Here is an 18543-nt window from a genome sequence, read left to right on the forward strand (position 1 = left end):
TAGAAGCTAGGCAATAAATCAGGAACAAACTCTTGGCTATTCTGAAGAAATTTAGTACTGTGATAATTTCCAGGAATTCTGGGGTTTCTATTATTTATATTCCTAATCAGCAGCAAAGAAATTTTGTTGCATAGAAAGATGTAATTTGGTGTTGTGTTCTTGGATCTGTGTGCAGACTCGGGGCAATTTTTCATTTGAGGCAGCCCAGAAATTTTTTCTCATGATAGCAAAAGTTTGCATATTTCACAAGATCACAACCTGAAAGTAGACTGGAACAAAGAAAAGTCTTTTAAAATGCATTCTAAAAAAATTAATTCAATCATAGTAAAGCCTTCCTAACCATAACAGTATGACAGAACAACATGACAAGGTGAGAAAGCATACAAAATGAAAATCAAATAATTTTGGATGAGTAAACAAATTAGTATTACAGCCAACATTCACTTTTGTAACTACTAGCAATTTACTAAAGTTATTTATTAGATATTTGAAATCATTCAGATGACCTTTCCAGAACAAATACAATAACTTCAGAATTAGATCATTATTTATTTAACTGGCTTTGTTCCTGTTTAACCAATTGGAAGCTGTTTGTACTGGCTGGAGTCAGTTTTTACCTTTTTTTTTTCTTCCAATTGGATCTGGTTTGATGCAGAATAATGTAGAGGAACAGATTCAGAAACTGTTATGTCCATTTTAGTCTAAGTTATTCCTGAAAACTCTTTATATTCAATTGCCATTTAAACCACTTATTTTGAAATTAAATACATTCTTGAATAGCAATGAAAACCGTCACTCTTGGTGACATTAGAAAATGCAGACCATCAAATTTTCAAGTTCATCCCTTCACAAGGCATAAAAATCCAACACCTCATTTCCTCATAGACCTGACAAATGTCTGTGTAGTTTTGCACCTTTTTTCCCTTTCCTTTTAGATGAATAATGGGATTATTCAAAATGATGCTGCTCTTATCTAGTTCCAAACATTCCAAAATGTATTTTATCCTCAATTGTTTTTTGATATAAATCACTTAATGAAGTGTACTACTTCCTTACTGGTGGTTGACTTCTCCCAGGCAATTATTGAAAAGAGTATAAAGATTCAAGCTGCAGTAGGGCAGTTTCAGGTTGGACATCAGGAGGAATTTCTTCAACAACCTAAAGGGTTGTTAAACTTCAGAATGGACTAAAATGGCCCAATGAAGTGGTGGAGTCACCACCCCTGGAAGTATTCAAAAACTTAGTGGCATGGTTTACTTGACAAAGTGGTGATCACTGAAGGGCTGGATTTGATGATCTTAGAGGTCTTTTCCAACCTTATTTATTCTGTGATTCTGTGATATGCAATATTACTAAAAGAGAAGCCACTACCTGTGTATTTTCACAGCATTCAGGGAGTCACACACACACACACGCACCCACACACACCACTTGAAACTTTAAGTGCCAGCAGTAGAGTCCTGGACAATAGGCTGCTCCAGTGAGCTGAGGGGTGTCCCAATAGACTCAGTCCTCACACACACTCTCATTCTCATGCCCACTTCCTCTTTCAGGTTTAACAGGACAAAGTCTCAACTGAAGGGATACAGGACCAGAACAAAGAAGTCCCTGGGCAATTTTTTCTTGGTTCCCTCTAGATTAAATTACTTACCTTCATCTTCTCATATCCTTCGAGTTCTCAAACATTTCAGGGTATAACTGCTTAAAAACTAAGAACAGTAGGATTGTTGTGCCAGAATGTGGCCTGGTTTATTTCAATTACTTCTATCCCTGCAAGAACAGCTAGACAGGGAGAGATGAAGAGAGGAATAGATCAGATGGCAAAAATAAAAAGAATTGTGCTGAAAGGGAGCCATTTTTATTCAAATCACACTCTCCCCAGGAGATACCAGCTGAATATTGCATCTGAAGCTAAGTACATTTGGGAGTCTACAAGATTCCCAAAGAGAATCTATTTAATGTTCCAGAGACCTCAATGAGCTTGACTCAAAATCTCTGTCGACAAATGAACAGAAGTTTTTTAGATCAAAATAAACACTAAAAAACCCCTTCTCTTTGAATTAAGGACCATCCCAGAGGAAAACACTGACAAAGGAGCTGGAAATTACTGCAGGATTTTTTTTATGCCCATAAGTTTCATGCAAACAGGTGGGCAATTCTAACAGATGTACACTTATACCCATGGGTTTTGCTTCCAGAATTCCACATGCTGAAGACTGTACTACTGCGCTGGCTCAATCACAATTTATTTGAATTTTCAAGGAATGTTTTTTTGCTTCCAGTATAACTGTTGTATCACGTGTCTAAGCTCTGCAGCAAAGAAAGAGGATGCATGAAACTTAGTCAGTATGAGCATACCACTGTAAGATATTAATCAGGCACCCTCTTAAACAGCTACTAAAAAAAAAAATTACTAAAGGATTTAGTCCAGTGTGATGGATATATGTAATTCAGCTTAACAATGGGGCTTTTGTTTGTTTCTGGGTTTTTTGTATAGTTTTGTTCATTCTTTTAGTTTTGGGTTTGGGTTTGGGGGTTTTCAAATACAGGTAAATTTTTTTCAAAAGATTTAAAAGGTAGGGAGTTTTTTCCACATAAAGTAGAAACTTAGAAAATGTTAGCTATACAGTCATGCTAGAAATCTTTATTCTGTTGTTGCTCTGATATGAATGAAATAACATTACTTAGAAAAAAAAATGCAGAATAAGCAATTCAAATTAATTCCCTTTGTAAACTGAAGAATGGGAGAAAACTATACCAAGCAATTGCAGGTTTGCCATTTTGTATCCTTGCATATATGTAGTCTTTCAAAATTATATTTTTGCACGACCAACCCACACCATATATTTTTTAACTTGGAAACCACAGTTGTACTGATACCTAATATAACTTAACTGTGCATTAAAGCTGAGAGAAAGCTGTAACTGGAGCTACAAGGCTGAATACCTTTGTTAGCCAGCCACAGCCCTTAGAGAACTGCGTACATTTTCAGAAAGGAGGTACTGATACATTATGTTTGGGATAGGCCACCCTCTTAGAAATACAATGCAGTTTCTTTTTTGGGGGAAAAGTCTAATTTTCTTATGCTATTGTCTATTCTGCAGATAATTTCAGACAGATGAAATCTTGATTTTAGATGCTGTAAAAGAAGATCAGACTTGTGATTAGAGGAATCTGAATATACTGAGTCTATGGAATCTGGTGAGATGTATCCCAGAGTCCTGAGAGAGGTGCCTAATGTAGTTGCCAAACCACATTCCATAGTATTTGAAAAGCCATGGCATACAGGTGACTGGTCCCAGGCAACTAAAAAAAGGAAAATATTGCACACCCATTTTTAGAAAGTGTAAAAAGAAGTATCCTGGGAACTGCCGACCTGTCAGCCTCTCCTCTGTGCCTGGGAAGATCATGGAGCAGATCCTTCTGGGAACTATGTTAAGGCACATGGAGAACAGGGACACAATTTGAGGTACTTGGCATAGTTTCACTATGACCAAGTCCTGCCTGACCAATCTAGTGGCCTTATGTGGTCAAGTGACTACAACTGTGGACAAGGCAAGTGCTAAAGATGTCATCTATCTGGACTTTCAAAAGGCTTTTGACCTGGTCCCCTATAGCATGCTTCTCTCTTAATTATAAACATATGGATTGGTTATGCATGATGCATATCTCTCTCATGCAGGAAGAATAGCCAGGATGATCTCATTCAGAAGCTGGTGGTCAACAGATCAGTGTCCTGATGGCATTGTCAGTTCCCCGTGAAAAGTGATGTCTCTTAGTGGGCTATATTTTGACCAGCACTGTTTAATCGCTTCATCAATGACATGGACAAGAGGATTGAGTGCACAGCAAGTCTGCAGATGACATCAAGTGATGAGGTTGATACCCTTGAAGGATGGGATACCATCCAGAGAGTCTTGGACAAGCTCAAGAAGTGAGCCTTAGGGGAGCATTCCCTGCTATTAATAAACTCTGTGGAATGCAGGAATTGAGACCAGCCCTGTAGAGAAGGTCTGGGAGGTGCTGGTGGATGAGTGGCGGGACATGACCCTGCCATGTGCACTTGCAACCCAGAAAGGCAAATGTGTCCTGGGTTGCATCCAAGGCGGAGTGTCCAGCAGGTTGAGGAAGGGGGTTCTGTCCCTCTGCTCTGCTCTGGTGAGTCCCCACCTGGAGTGCTGTGTCCACCTCCACAGTCCCCAGCATCATAAACATATGGAGGTGTTAGAGCAAGTCCAGGGGAAGACCACAAAGATAATCAGAGAGATGGAGCACCACTTCTGCGAAGACAGGCTGAGTAATGTAGGACTATTCAGACTGGAAAAAAGAAGGCTCTAGGAAAGACTTTATTAGAGTCTCTCAGTACTTAAAGGGTGCTTATAAGATGAAGACAATATGGGTTTTTTTTTAGGTCCTGTAGTGACAGGACAAGAGACAAAGATTTTAAACTAAAAGATAATAAATTCAGACTAGATATAAAGAAGAGTTTGGGGTTTTTTTACGAGACTTGTGAAATACTGGTACATATTGCCCAGAGATATTTTGGATGCTTCATCCCTAGAGAAATTCTAGATCAGATGGGATGGAGTTCTGAGGAACCTGATCTAGTTAAAGGTGTCCCTCCTCATTGTGGTGGAATTGATCTAGAAGACCTTTAAACGTCCTTTCCAACCCAAACCATTTTATGTATGATTCTATCATTCTAATTTATTTTTTCATTTTCTCATGAGCTAACACAGAAGGAATTCCTCTTTGCCTGTAGAGATAAGACTTGTTTAATAAGAGCTCTATACTGACATTTTTACTGATTGAAATATCTTTTCCTTTACTGTCTTGAAATCTTTTGAGAACTTAAAATGATCAAGACTAACAAAATGTCCTTCAATGTGAAATTGTTAAAGCACATACTTTATGGTCATATGATGAAATTTGCATTTAAAAGTAGCTTTGTAAGGGCATATATCAGTCTAAAAGGACTATCTGGGCACAGACCAGTCCAAAAGGACTAATGTGATTTCCATGATGAACATGTTGTTTTACATATAATTGCTCTATCTGAGACCATTAAGTAAACCTCAGTCTAAGTCTCAGCTAAGTCAACTCTGACTTTGCCCTCAACATTGTGAAATTTCTCACTCTCTGATGTAATGAAGCAATGCAACTGGATTAGCAGAAATTCATGGAAAAGTGAGGGAGAGAGGGCTTTGGTTAATTATTGAAGCATAATGCTATTGCCCCAGAATACTTTAACACAAATTATGATCCTTTCATTCATATCTTCTTTAAAGAGAAATAACTATATAAATACATATACATATATATACACATATATATTATTTCACCTATTTTATCAAATTAATCTTCTAAGAATCTATGATCTGACTCAAAGCATATTATTGTTAATTAAAGTATCTCTATTGATTTTGGCTAACGTGGATTTGATTTATGTCTATACTAAAGAATTTTTTCAGAACTGAAAAATGTTTATATTGTGGCATTCCCATGCTCTGTTTTTAATATTATCTTTTCCCTTCAGCTTCATCATTAATAGCCAAGCATAAACTGTACTTTATTTTCTATTTTTGGGAAAATTTTTGAGCTTCAAATGTTTCCATAAGGGTAAAAAGTCAAAATCTAGGCAACCAAGGAAGAAACACCCGAACCCTTGGATCATTCAATCAGCTTTAGGATTCTTCAAATATTTAATTTAGTATTAATTGTTTCTCTTCTACAATAATTAACTAAAAATTCTCTCAAGGATTGGGGTAACTAATTCAGAACCATCTGCTGCAGAAATTTGTTGTCTGTGTCTCTGTGTGAGCAGGACTGTGATCCCAGTGACTCATACATCCAGGTGCAAGCAACTGAAGAGATTTGGATCCAAGGAAGGCTGATGGGAAGGCTGAATGACCAATCCCAGCAGCTGAAGGGATCCAGGCTGTATATCTATAGACAGATAGACATGTATTTCCCACTATTTGTCCTTCATCCTGCTAAACTAGAGCTGTGAACTTAATGAGGTCACTCACTGGTGCTGTTTGTGTTCGTGTGAGTGGTGATTATGTCTGTCTGTGATGACCAAAATAGAGACATGGTTTTTTTAGGTGAGTTTGTATGTGCTGCTATTGGGAAAACTGCTACTCAGCCTTGCTACTGGTTGGATCAGGACACAGGGACCTGTTGCAGTCTCACTTGGAATAAGGTTATTCAGTTTGTCATCCCCAAACAAAGCCAAAAGCAAATAAATTTTCATTTCTTCTATCGCTAGAGTATTGAAGACACTGTAACAGCTAATAACTAAGAGTCACTCAGCAGTGAAAATATCTCATCCATATAGGAATATATATATCCCACATCATACATAGGGAATATAATTAAGAATTTTTGTGTTTTGAAACTATACAATCCTATCAGATTATCAAGGGGGAAAAAAAAAATCATAGACTCTTTGTATAAACTGTATAAGTTTTCACAAATTTTCAGAAATAGAAAATTTGTATATCCTCTAGCCCCTAAAAAAAATTCTAGCTTGCCCTTGCATTAAAAAATAAATATTATTTCACTGGAATTTGAATAAAGTATTGTCACTCAAGAGACTTAATTGGTAGATAGTATCATGCATGGGAAAGGCACATAAATTTACTGTTTGCTGCACTTTGTCTCTTATGGCTATAAATATTCAACAATGGAAAAATCAAAAAAAGCTTGTACATAAGAATAGCTGAAGCAACCATTTCCCTTCATTATAAACCACAAAAAAATAAATCTGATACTGTTAGATATTTCATGTCATTATAATTATTAATTTTTAAAGCAGATGTAGGCTTATCAAGAAATTCAATTTCCAATTTTTTGCCCAACAGAACATAAGTACTTTTTTCCACCAAGTCTGGAGTCCCCTAGTTTCTTAATTAAATTGGAAATTTCTGGTCACCCCATTTCATTTCACAGGGATAGCTGGCACTAACCTTCATAGTGAATACAGGCAATACTGTTTCAAGACCTTTTAGATAGAAACAGATTAATGCAGATAAGTGCAGCCTTAGTCTCCCTATTGCAATGCTGAAGTCAAGAGGAAAGGGAAGATGATACAGAGACATCAACCAGGTAAATCTGAGCCAGTCTGAGTCTAAGTAGAGTACAGTAGGTAAACAGGTGGCACACTCAAACAAGCAAGCCTCTCCCAGGTCAGTGCTCCTTAACTTTTTTGCTGTACTTATTCAGGGTGACTGTGTTCTTCCAGATCCAAACTGAAAAGTTTGCATTATGTTGCAAGGAAATACAGCAATTTTGGTATTTACTTGGATTAAGAGCCTTTTCACTGTGTTCCATTTTGTGATGTAGACTTACAATAAACATGCAGTCTTGAAAGGACTTTTTATTTTTCTCATTATCCAGCCGAGAGTAGGAAATGGCACTGAGCAGAAGTGGAAGCCTTGTCTGCTATGGTGGACACAGTTGCCATATTATTTTCTCTTACCACTATCATTATTCCATTGAATTTCTAATAGCTGCTCCCAATTTACCCTACTTTGAGAGCAGCTTGGCTCCTTTCACTTTCCTCAGCAGCAGGAGCTTTCCATGATGTACTAAAATCCCATTTTGCCTCCCCTTTCTTTCTGGCAGCATGCTGTGTCCATCAGCTATCTAAAAGCTTCCATCCCAGAGGAGACTGCATTTCATTAGTAATGTACTGTGTAGTTATATAGTTCAAATCAGGACTGAAGATAAAAAATATTAATAATTGGATCAGTAGTGGTTTGAATTCTTTATGGTCTCTATTCCTATTCCATCCTCTTCTCTCTCTGCAGTATGAGGATGTGCATGAATCTCTGGCATAATACTCCTCCTGTCCTGAGCAAGCAGCAAAACTCTACAGGGTTTCTAGAGACAATTTAATTTTTTGAAACAAGTTTTTGCTTCATTGCTCCACTCTCATGGAGCTTCATACCCATAGAAGCTGCCAGCCTCTGTTCGGGACTTAACAGGAAGTCTTTGTCAGTACACAGATCAATGTCAATGAGATAATGATTACTGCTGTCACACTACTCATTTTTAAATGTGAAATCTGGACTGCCTTTTTTTGGTGCACTGTGTGCAAGAAACTAATTTTTTTTGTCTGATCAAGGACACATTGATGGGTACTGCTTGATAAAACATTAAGTGCTCTTAGAGGCACCTTTAAAAGAAACTATTACTGAACTAATGATGTGCTAGTGATTGAACTTGTTCACTTCCCATCTCCATGATGTCACACTGATGAACAAGTCAACACTGAAATGTGGCTGGTAGTTAATGGAATCAGATTTTGTCCTGGCATGCATCTGTCCTTCTATATTTAGCAGGGTACCCTGTATTCAATTTTTTAATAATGGCTAAAGTTTAAAAAGAAAGACTTAACAGAATAAGATATTTCTATGATAATAAGCATTCTGACATTCCTGGCACTTCAATTCTTCAGCAAAGCCATTAATATTAATTTACCTGGGTCACTTCCCAAACCTTTTCTTATATTACACCTTTCAAGAGACAGTTTGTTGGTTTTTGGGTTTTTTTTTCTTACTACAGATTTAAATAAATAAATAAATAAATACTTTTTCTGAGACAGAACTAGAACCTTAAAATAAAGTTAATTTTCTTAGTGATGATGAACAAGTTAATTAATTCACCATGTTTTACACCCTGTCTTTAAAACAGAAATTGCATGTCCTTTGTGCATTCCCTCTATTTAAATTCTCAGCTCTATAAAGAAAGCAACATCCTTTGCTGCATATTTTTAGAGTAGAGAAAACAATGAGATGCTTATCTCTCACATTTCAGCTAAATTCTAAAGATGTTATTGTAATGCAAAAATTCAAGAAAATAATCCATGGTCAACTTGTACACCAAGAACTTACTCTGTTTCTGTCTTTTTCTGCTGTTTTTGAGTAAAAACACTAAACTATAATTGACATTAATCTGCTTTCAGCACTATGGGGAGCTTTGTGGAGCTTGGGTGAGCAACATATGTGGGTACAATCACACCTCTACCCTCCTATTGCATGAGTCTCTGTTCCTTTCTCTCATTCTTTCCCTTATCAAACATGATAACACAATGTCAACTGCAAAGTGTTGGAGCAGCCTCAGAAAAGCAGGACAAGATTCTCCTGAGACAGGAAGAGAAGAGTCTTTGTACCACAATCACGAAAAAAGCTTTTCTTTACCCATTATTATCCCTAGATCTGAGGGGAAATGTTCTACTTTCTTTTCCACTGATACTAGCCTTGTTTCCCCCCCCCCTGTAGACAACTCAAACACAAATTTAAAGGATTAAGTCTGGAGAGGAGCCACTAAGCTGATCAGAGGGCTAGAGCACTTCTCCTATGAAGACAGGCTGAAAAAATTGAGGTTGTTAATCCCAAGTGGAGAAAAGAATATTCCAGTGACACTTTAGACCAGCCTTCCAGAAAAGGGGCCTGCAAGACGGTTAGAGAGAGATGTTACACAAGGGTGTGTAGTGACAGGACAAGGAGGAATTACTTTAAGATGAAGGAGGGTGGGTTTAGATTACATATTAGGAAGAAATTTTTTACAGTGGGGGTGATGAGGCACTGGAACAAGTTGCTCACAGAGGTTGTGGACTCCCCATCCCTGGAGACCAGACAAGATGGGCCTCTGAGTAACCTGTTTTAGTGGAAGGTGTCCCTGCCTATGGCAGGGGTTTTGGAGCCAGGTGACCTCTCTGATCCCTACCAACACACACTATTCTGTGGTTCTATAATTCTGCCATAGGTGGCCCTTTGCTCATCTTATTCCTGTCTTCCCACCGCAATACTGATGAAATGTGCAGGCCCTGCTAATAAATTAGAGGATGACTGTAGCAGGGAATGATTTCTTTCCTGGAGGGCTGACATAAAAGGACATTAATTATAAGCTTATATTCTCAGTTTGGTCTGGATTCCAAAAGATATAGAAAAAAGTCATAATTCCAAAGATTTAGCAGGATTGTGCTACAAATCAAACTTGTTCTACCAGTTTTCTTAACACTGTTGTAATAAGGAAGGAAAAGGAAATATGAATTTTGAAATTATATAGTGTAATCTATGTAACTGGATATGATAGAATAAATGAAATGTCTTGTTTAATCTGCCTTCTCCAGTAAGATAAGTAGCAAATCCCAACATGCTGTTGTATCTCCTCTAATGACACCAAGTCAATGCTTGGCAGTTATTCTTACACTTTTTTTTTTTTTTTTTTTACTGTTCAGCAGTTTCCTTCTTTTTCCCAGAAGTTTGCCAATGAAGAGACTGCAAACATATTAAAAAAACCAAACCTAATAATCCACTAACACTTTTTCATTGATCCTATACGGTGTTCTGACATTGGAGTTTGTGCACTGCCAGCCATTTAATTCTACTGATTTTAAGTTACATTAATGGAAAAAAAATATCCATTGTAAGAAAAGTGCTGCTAATGTGGCAAATCTTCAGACCTTTTCTCCTTGTTCTATTTGACTCTTGGAAGAGAAGTTGCTAACAGTTCTATGTTTCACATGAAGTTTTTGGTGTTTGAGAGACTTTTCTGCCATTCACACTTCAGGAAGAGTTAGTGTCTATTGTCACGAACAAAAAAACCAGCAATGATTCATAGGAATAAAGTCCTTGAATGCATGGCTGGACTTTGATGGGTGCTGGTCCAAAATGTCCTCATTAAGTATGGTGGAACTAGCCCTTTGTGAGATGTGTCCATACACAAAAGTGTGTGTTGGGAGGGTTTACCTGTTGGTGGACATGTTTTCATGAGAAAAGGTGAGCCAAAAAACCTGCCTCTGAGAAGGGTGTCTCCTGTCCCCTTTTGTCACTATTCTCCTCATTATTTCCACCTTAAATCTATTCTGGTACTAAATGTAAGAGGACAAGAAAGGTCACTTTGTTTGCTTTACTGAACTGAATTAGTTCAGTAATGTCTTATGAGAACAACAGCAGTGAACCGCTCAGGGTATGTGGGGGAAAGAGATAAAAACAGATTGTGCCTGAAAACGTACCTCCATCTGAAAGCCTCACTAAGCAAAAGGACCAGGAAGTGGCAGGGTGGGGGAGGAGTGACAAATAGTAGAAATCTAAGCAATTAACCTAGTATAATGAGACCATTATCTAACATGTATTGATTAAAAACAAAGCAAAACATTAGTATAATTATGTATTTTCAATCAAGATGGTAACTCCTTTTTGTAGAAAAAAAAATATTAATTTTCTCCTACCTACTTCAAAATGTGAAAAGGCAGGCTTATAATCACCTTTTTCCATCTGATGTGTTACAACATGACTGTAGACCAATAGTGGCTTTGTATGGTTCTTCCCCTCTTCTCTACAGAATCTGTGTAGGGCTTTTCCCCTCCTTATTATTTTTGTATTGAGAAAAGTCCCCTGCAGTGAAATTCATCCTAATACAAAACATCAGAACAAGCTCTGTGCAGGTGTCCTGCTTATGGTCTCTTCTGAAGAACAGATCTAAAGGACCAGCAAGAGAGGATCAGACATGTTCATTGCTCCAAAGCTTTAGCTTTCAAATTTTAAAAGAAGTGATAAATCTCTGTTACATCTATTAAGAAGTAAAAGTAAAGCCTTGCATTTTTATGACAATGTATTTATTTCACAGATTATATACAAGTATGGAAAAACAAATCCATTAATTTCTGGGATGTGAATTATTTCCCTTAATTTCAGTTATCTCTTTATTTTCTTGCACATATGTATTTATAGGTGTGTGTGAGGACACAGAAGAGGTCAGCAATCAGCTAAATAAACCACAGAGAACATCCCTACTTGGAAGGACTTTAAGCAAAACGATGACATTGTCATAAATTATTTTTATTTTCCCAGTAAGGGAGGAAATTTGCATCACCTTTGGTTTACATATTGTTTATTCTGTGGTCTGACATACTGTCTATGCTGTAATCAAGCCAAGTGAAAAGGAGTTCTGTCACAAGGTTGTCATCAGAAGCAATCTCTCAGTGGAAACTCAATACCATCACAGAGATTTTTTTCTTCTCAGACCTGCCAGATCAGCTATGCTCTTGGTCATTCTTACACCACCTCAACCAGAACTGTCAGGGGTATCTACCATCACTCCATAAAGTTGCAGCATTGCCAGAGCTACATCTCTCCCTCTCAGAAGAACTATTTTTCACTTACATTAATCAAAAAAGTAACCCAAAACTAGCACTCTTTTGTGTCCAGTTAAATTTATAAGGTGCCTTTCGGAATTTTGCCTAATAGATATTCATAATAATGAATATCTATTCTGCTTTTTGGACACTGATAGTCAAAAGCAGTTTTAATTTCAGCTATGTGAAAGACTTATGTTTCCAAATATGCACTCATCTTAACTAGGGAGTTCTGTAAAAAATTCTTACAATGCATGTGCATGTGTTCCCTCTTTTTCTTTAGAGACGTTAAGGGATAGTGATGAAATTGTTCCTAGTCACATTACTGAGAAAGATTAAAATGGAAAACACAGTAATTTGAAGCTGCATTTATGTCAGACCTCCCAGCTTGTTCTTCCCCTATAGATACAAATTTGGAACCTACACTTAGAATATATCTGTTTATCTCTTTCACATTCAGTAACTGCAAAGAGCTTTGACCTCTCAAAGGTGGCAATAAATAGAAATACATTTAGATGCATGGCTCATCAGTATGGGTCCAAAGCTCACATTCAATCAAAGGCTAAAATAAAACTTCACATACTGTTTTCTCCACTGGTGTATATACAGACTTCTCAGTGTGATGCCTCTGTATTATATTTTAAAAGGAAACTTGTTTTTTGCTGCTTTTGTAAGCAATCGAGGGGTGCTTGCCTCTCAAGGACCTTTTGTGAAATGTGCAGCAATCTGCCATAGATTGTAAATGGGGTCCTTGACTTTTTCTTGGCCTGTTGAACTATCTTGATGATATGGACACCTTTTATTTTATTGCAAAAATTGCAAAATAACTTCAAGATGGAGAAAAGTTTCAGGAAAAAGTAGAAAGTGCACATAAGTTTCAAGGAAGATGAAAGGGAAGACAAGGAGTCTGACAAGACCACCTAGAGTTGATATTCATACCACTAGTGTTCTCCTGTACAACATGATCTAGTGTGTCCTGCATGCTTGAGACTATTTGACAGTGCTTTGGTTCTTAAAGGATCACAGGTAATCAGTCACTCTGAAGTCAACTACTATTTGTCTTTAAAGAAGCAGCTGTATAATAAGAAAACCCACAGACATTTAACACATATATCTCTATGCTTAGCCAGACAATAAACTTTGAATTTTCTAACATAATTCTTAGAAGCTTGTTGCAAATTAAGGAAATTGCCCAAGGGAAGTTGTGATTAAAAATGCAGCTCTCTGTAATGGCTATGACAAAGAAGCAGTTTGATAAAATATACTTTAATTCTTCATAGTTGAGAGTGCTATGAAATAGCCAAGTTCCCAAAAAAAAAAATCTTTAGAGACCATTGACACTGAGATGCACAGTCCCGTCCAATGATGCCTGAACTAAATCTTCACCAGAAAATGCTTGTCAGAATGGCTCTTTGCTTGCACCGTTAAACTGAAATGGTTGTCCAATAACAAGCCATACCCGGAAGTTAAAAAAAGAAAAAGAATTGATGGATGCATTGGATATTAGTGGTTGCCTTTTACATATTCAAATATATATTTTATTTTATTCTTCAGAAGCTGAGCCTGAAAAAAAATACAATGACAGAAACTATTAGCATGTTGACAGTAGTACAAATTATATTAATCAAGCTCATAAAAAGTTGTTCAAAAGTAGTAACAGAATATACTGTTGAGAGAACAGGAATATCCAAGGATATTCAGCTGTGTTCCCCTCATAGAAATGTAATCTGTCAGGCAATTTTCTGCCCATGGAGAACTCACCAGGTATGCCACTCTTTTACCATGTGTCAGCAGTTATGTTAAGTATTATTCACTCTATGACTGTCATGGAAATGCTGTGGCAGAAATACCATGCTGATATTTTTCTTAATATTATGAGGCTTCCTGACAGAACCCAAAATAATGTAAAGACAGACATTACATGGAAATAAACCTATGAGTCTGGCATATAAACAAACCTGAGTATTTTTGAAGTCATTAGCCTAACATAAACACTTGTTATTGTCATTCATTAATTTGGTCTAAAAGTAGTGTTTAGGCCAGATGCAGAAGAACATTTCATATTTGACATGATTTTTATATATCCTCCTTCCACTTCAGATACAAAATATTAAAATATAAAGATAAGTCTGCTTCCAACATACAATAATCATTGCTATATTTAGTCAGCTTTTCAATAAAAAAAAAAAAAACAAAAAACCTCAACCCCTTTAATTCTTTTAATAATACTATATTCCATGTAATTTCAAGGTAGACTTGATTGATCTTGCTGTAACACAGATCTCGTGTACCTTATGAGTGGAAACCTTCTGGTACAAAATCTCTGGTGAGAAATAAATAATGTGGAACATGTAGGTGACATTTTGCAAGGTCAGGTTTCCAACCTGTTACTATAATTTAAAAGGTAATTCCTCCACTCTTTTCTATTCATTGCTGTTTGGCTATTGAAAATGTTCTCACATGTGAAATTAATTCACACTTGCCCTTTATTTGAAAAGACAAAAATAAACGTTAAATAATAGCCATATACTATACATTTCAAAGCTGTTTCTTCTATTACACACACTCAGATAAGGCAAGAGCAAATCCCAAGTAATCTATACAGTGACATTGTGTCGTGGTTTGGCCCGGAAATGTGTTTCTGGAAAAGTCTAGGTCAAACCAATCAGTGGCCAGATTTGAAATTGGTATCTGGTGTGGCCACTGAGGTTTGGATACGCCTCTGAGAACACACAGGGGTTAAAAGCAGGAGATTCCCAGAGAACTTCCTCTTTGGGAATCCGGCATTGGTGAGTGAAGTTTGGACCTCTCCCCTGCCCAGCTGCGTCTGGGTGGGGGAGGAGGAGGCCATGCGGCCTGTGGGGAGGAGGCTGGGAGCCCCAAAAGATGCAGGGGTGGAGGAGACTGTGCAGGGGTGGAAGAGACTTGAGATGTCTGGGCAGCCCCCCTGGGAGAGAGTGATAGAGACTGTGCTGGCAGCAGTGCCGGCCAGAAGTGGGGGATGCGGCGAGAGAAGGTGCCATGCAGCTGTGGGAGTCCTGGGCAGGCAAAGGCGAAGATTTTAACCCCTTTGTAGAATAATGGAAACCTTACAAATATCGATCCTCCTGAATCAGAATGAGGTGAGAGAGAGATGAGAGATGAAATGGGCAAGCATGAGGAAAGCTGGATGAGGTGAGAAGAATCCTAGCTGGGAAGAGATGATAGAGTGGCTTTGGGCTGGACTCTTTCTTGTATAGCCATGGACAGACCCGTGTTTTTTTTCCCTGTGACCCAGAGACTGTATTTAGAGGGAGGCAACACCCGGGAGTCAAGAGTGAAGCAGCGGCGTGAACAGAGATGGCTGAGGAGGGTGTGAGATGCCCTCTGTCTCCACGGAGAGGAAGATCTCTGTTCACGAGGCCCCTCGGCCCCAGGGGGTGAAATTTGGGGGGGACTGGTGTCCCAAAGTTGAGAGACTGCTGTTTCTGGAACTGGGTGGATCATCTTTAAACAGGAAACTCTAAAAGCAGTCTTGGCCCGTGTCCAGTGGTGAGAGCACTGGACATGGTGGGGGAGAAGTCACGAGGGCCGATGTTCTCTGGGCAGTGCCATGAGTGACACAGAAGCACAAGAAGTTTCAATTGTGCTTCCGGGGGAAGCCTGTGGTGCAAGGGAGGACTCCTCTCTCCCTGATGGATTTGAGGGTTGATTATTTGAGGGGTGGTGAATCTGTGGAGAAAAGGGAGGCGGGAGGAGGAATGTATTTAGAAGGCTTTCATTCTTAGCTTTGTATGTGTGTTCCTTTTTAGATATTGTAATGAATAAAGTGTTGTGTTTTTCCCTCCATCCCCGAGTGGGAGCCTGCTTTGTTCTGTTTCCGGGTCACATCTCACAGTAACCATTTTGGAAATACACCTGCCATGGGGGCCCTGGCATTGTGCCAGGGTCAAACCATGACACATTGGTATAAGCAATATGTTGTCAATTAAATAAAAAACTGGAAATGCTTTTTCAAAAAATACATAATAGATAACAAAATTTATTTTTAGAAAAGAGTTCTATTTATTCTATACTAAAGTTTCTCTTTTAGCTAAAAGTTTTGTCTTGACAAGAAAATATACCTGTGAAGAACTCCCCTCAATTTCAATGAAATACTTACATCATGACTTTGCATCTTCTCAATGGGCAAGGATTGAACTCTCAGGAGTGGGAACATCATTCCAGGCTCTGTCATCAGCCTTCAATGATGGTCCTCTGAGTATCATCAAACTGAGAGACTGGAAGGTCTGAGAAGTGTTCCCCCCAGAGAGAGGTGCTGGTGCAGTCCTCAGGGGCCCAGAAGAGTTCAAAGGGCCTCACTTGGAAACACTGTTAATAGGGTTGTAAGTTGTTTGGCTATAGTCAGCAGAAAATTTCCACCCTAGCTCCAGTTTGGATCAGTACTTACTGGAATTTTCCTTGAAAAGTCAGTAACAACATTATCTTAAAACATCCAGAAGTCTACTGATTTTTTTTTGGCCCTAGTGAGGTCAATGATAACAGTCCTTGTATTTCCCCCATGGTCTAAAAAACATGAGACAGCTGATACAAAGATGAAACTAGGGGATGACAACAAGCATGTATCACACTGGCCCAACTCAGCAAGACCATGAAAGAACCTGCACATGACTGCTTTTGAAAATCCTAGATCAAAATGGCATGGGAAATTGGGGGAATGTGTAAATAAGAATTTTCAGTTCTTGCTATTATGTTTCCTCGAAAAAACTATGAAATACTCAACATTTTTTCAAAACACAAATTATTTGACCCCAAAAATATAAACAAGGCAATCTCTTTATTCCCCCTAGTGTTAACAGATTTCATTTTTGTACTCCTCAGATATATCCAGTTCAATTAAATCAGTCTTTAAATTCAGACAGGAAAAACCTAACAACTTCAGAATTTTACGCAGCAAGCACAGAGGTTTTCTGACATAAGCTTAAGCTGTAAAAAATAGCTTTGAAACAAATGCATATTGAAGTTCAATGATTCTTGGACTAGCATATTCACTTCTAAACTGAAAAAAAAAAAAAATTTAAAAAGTCAAAATAAAGCAAAACAAACTCTCGACAAGGGAAGGGGAAAAAACCCAAGAAACTGGAATCGTCTGTATGCTGTAGGATTTGTGAGGTTCCACCAGTGAGTGCTAAAGGACAGAATAATTTTCACTTGCTATTGAAATGTTGATACCAATACTCCTGAAGGTAACTCTCTCCCATTGTGCTGTTCCAGCATTCCCATTGCTTTGTCTCTTTTGTGTAAACAAAAAAAAAAAAAATCTAAAGTAAAATGCAAACAGATAAGACTGATTCTACATGGAAACAAACCAGGTGAGAAAATGGTAGCACCATTCAGGGAAGCAACTAGCAGGGAAGAACAGTCCACAGTCAAAAAAGTAAAGAGTAAAAAAAGAGAGAGAGAATATCTTGTCCCTTTGGGCACAGATACCTCCTCTCTCCCAACAACAAAGCAGATTTTTTTTTTTTTGTGATGAAATTCAGCTCTTTTTACTGGAATTGAAAACACAAGTGAGAGGGCAGTTTGTGTTTTAAATTAAAGCTTATTCCTCACTGTGTAAAAGACCATGTCTAGTCTATTAAAGTAATTTAGAATAATTCTTCCTATTATGAACTAAATCTAGCCTGCCACTAGTAGTAAATGTCAGAGTTGCACTTACTATCCTTGTCAAGAAAGACACCACTGAGTGGTAAAGAGACATGCCGTAGTTATTTTATTTTAAGACAACAAAATTAGAGTCCTTTGTGAAGGTAATTCATAGTAACAAAAAATCAGTAATTCAAAGGCTGAAAAAGCCTGAAACAGATCTAGATCCAGGTGGACAGACAGATACAAATAACATATAGATAATTAGAATAAAGACACAAAGAATATAAGACTAAAGGTGTAAGTGGAAATCATTTATATTTCTTCTTTCACAAAAATTCCCATTGAAGTCAATTACAGTATGCCGTTTGGTGCTTGTGACACATCACTTATTTATACTTCAGGATTAAATAGTGAGGAAATCATAGAAATTATCTCATGTGATTCTGTCCAGAAGAGATTTAAAAGCTAGTCACAACAACATAAAAAGGAACAGTCTAATTGAAGATTTAACATGATTAGATTTTAAGATCTATTAGACAAAATAAATGGGCTATTTTTTCCACCATGAAAGAGCCAATCTAGAATGTGCAAAGATTCCCTCCTTCAGTATTTTTGCTTTTTCCAATATCAAATTATTTTTTTTTATAGATTTACATTTCAGACCCATCTGGCAAGACACAAGCATGGCAAAATCTGTAATCTAAGAATAATTTCCACTGAAATAAATAGAACAGTTTGTTTAACAATGTTAATCTGCTGTCCCTGTTTAA

At 37.6% G+C, this 18543-nt stretch overlaps 1 long non-coding RNA gene across 1 annotated transcript in view; it reads right to left on the reverse strand.

The window, feature by feature from the left end:
- The window catches only part of LOC135288456 (uncharacterized), a 34008-nt gene extending 17544 nt beyond the window's left edge, over nt 1-16464 (reverse strand). The window contains exon 1 of the long non-coding RNA XR_010351547.1: nt 16287-16464. This is a non-coding gene — a long non-coding RNA (uncharacterized LOC135288456). The remainder of the gene's footprint in view (nt 1-16286) is intronic.
- Nucleotides 16465-18543: the final 2079 nt, after the last annotated feature.

This window comes from Passer domesticus, chromosome 1 (assembly GCF_036417665.1).
Source record: "Passer domesticus isolate bPasDom1 chromosome 1, bPasDom1.hap1, whole genome shotgun sequence".
Taxonomy (NCBI): Eukaryota; Metazoa; Chordata; class Aves; order Passeriformes; family Passeridae; genus Passer; species Passer domesticus.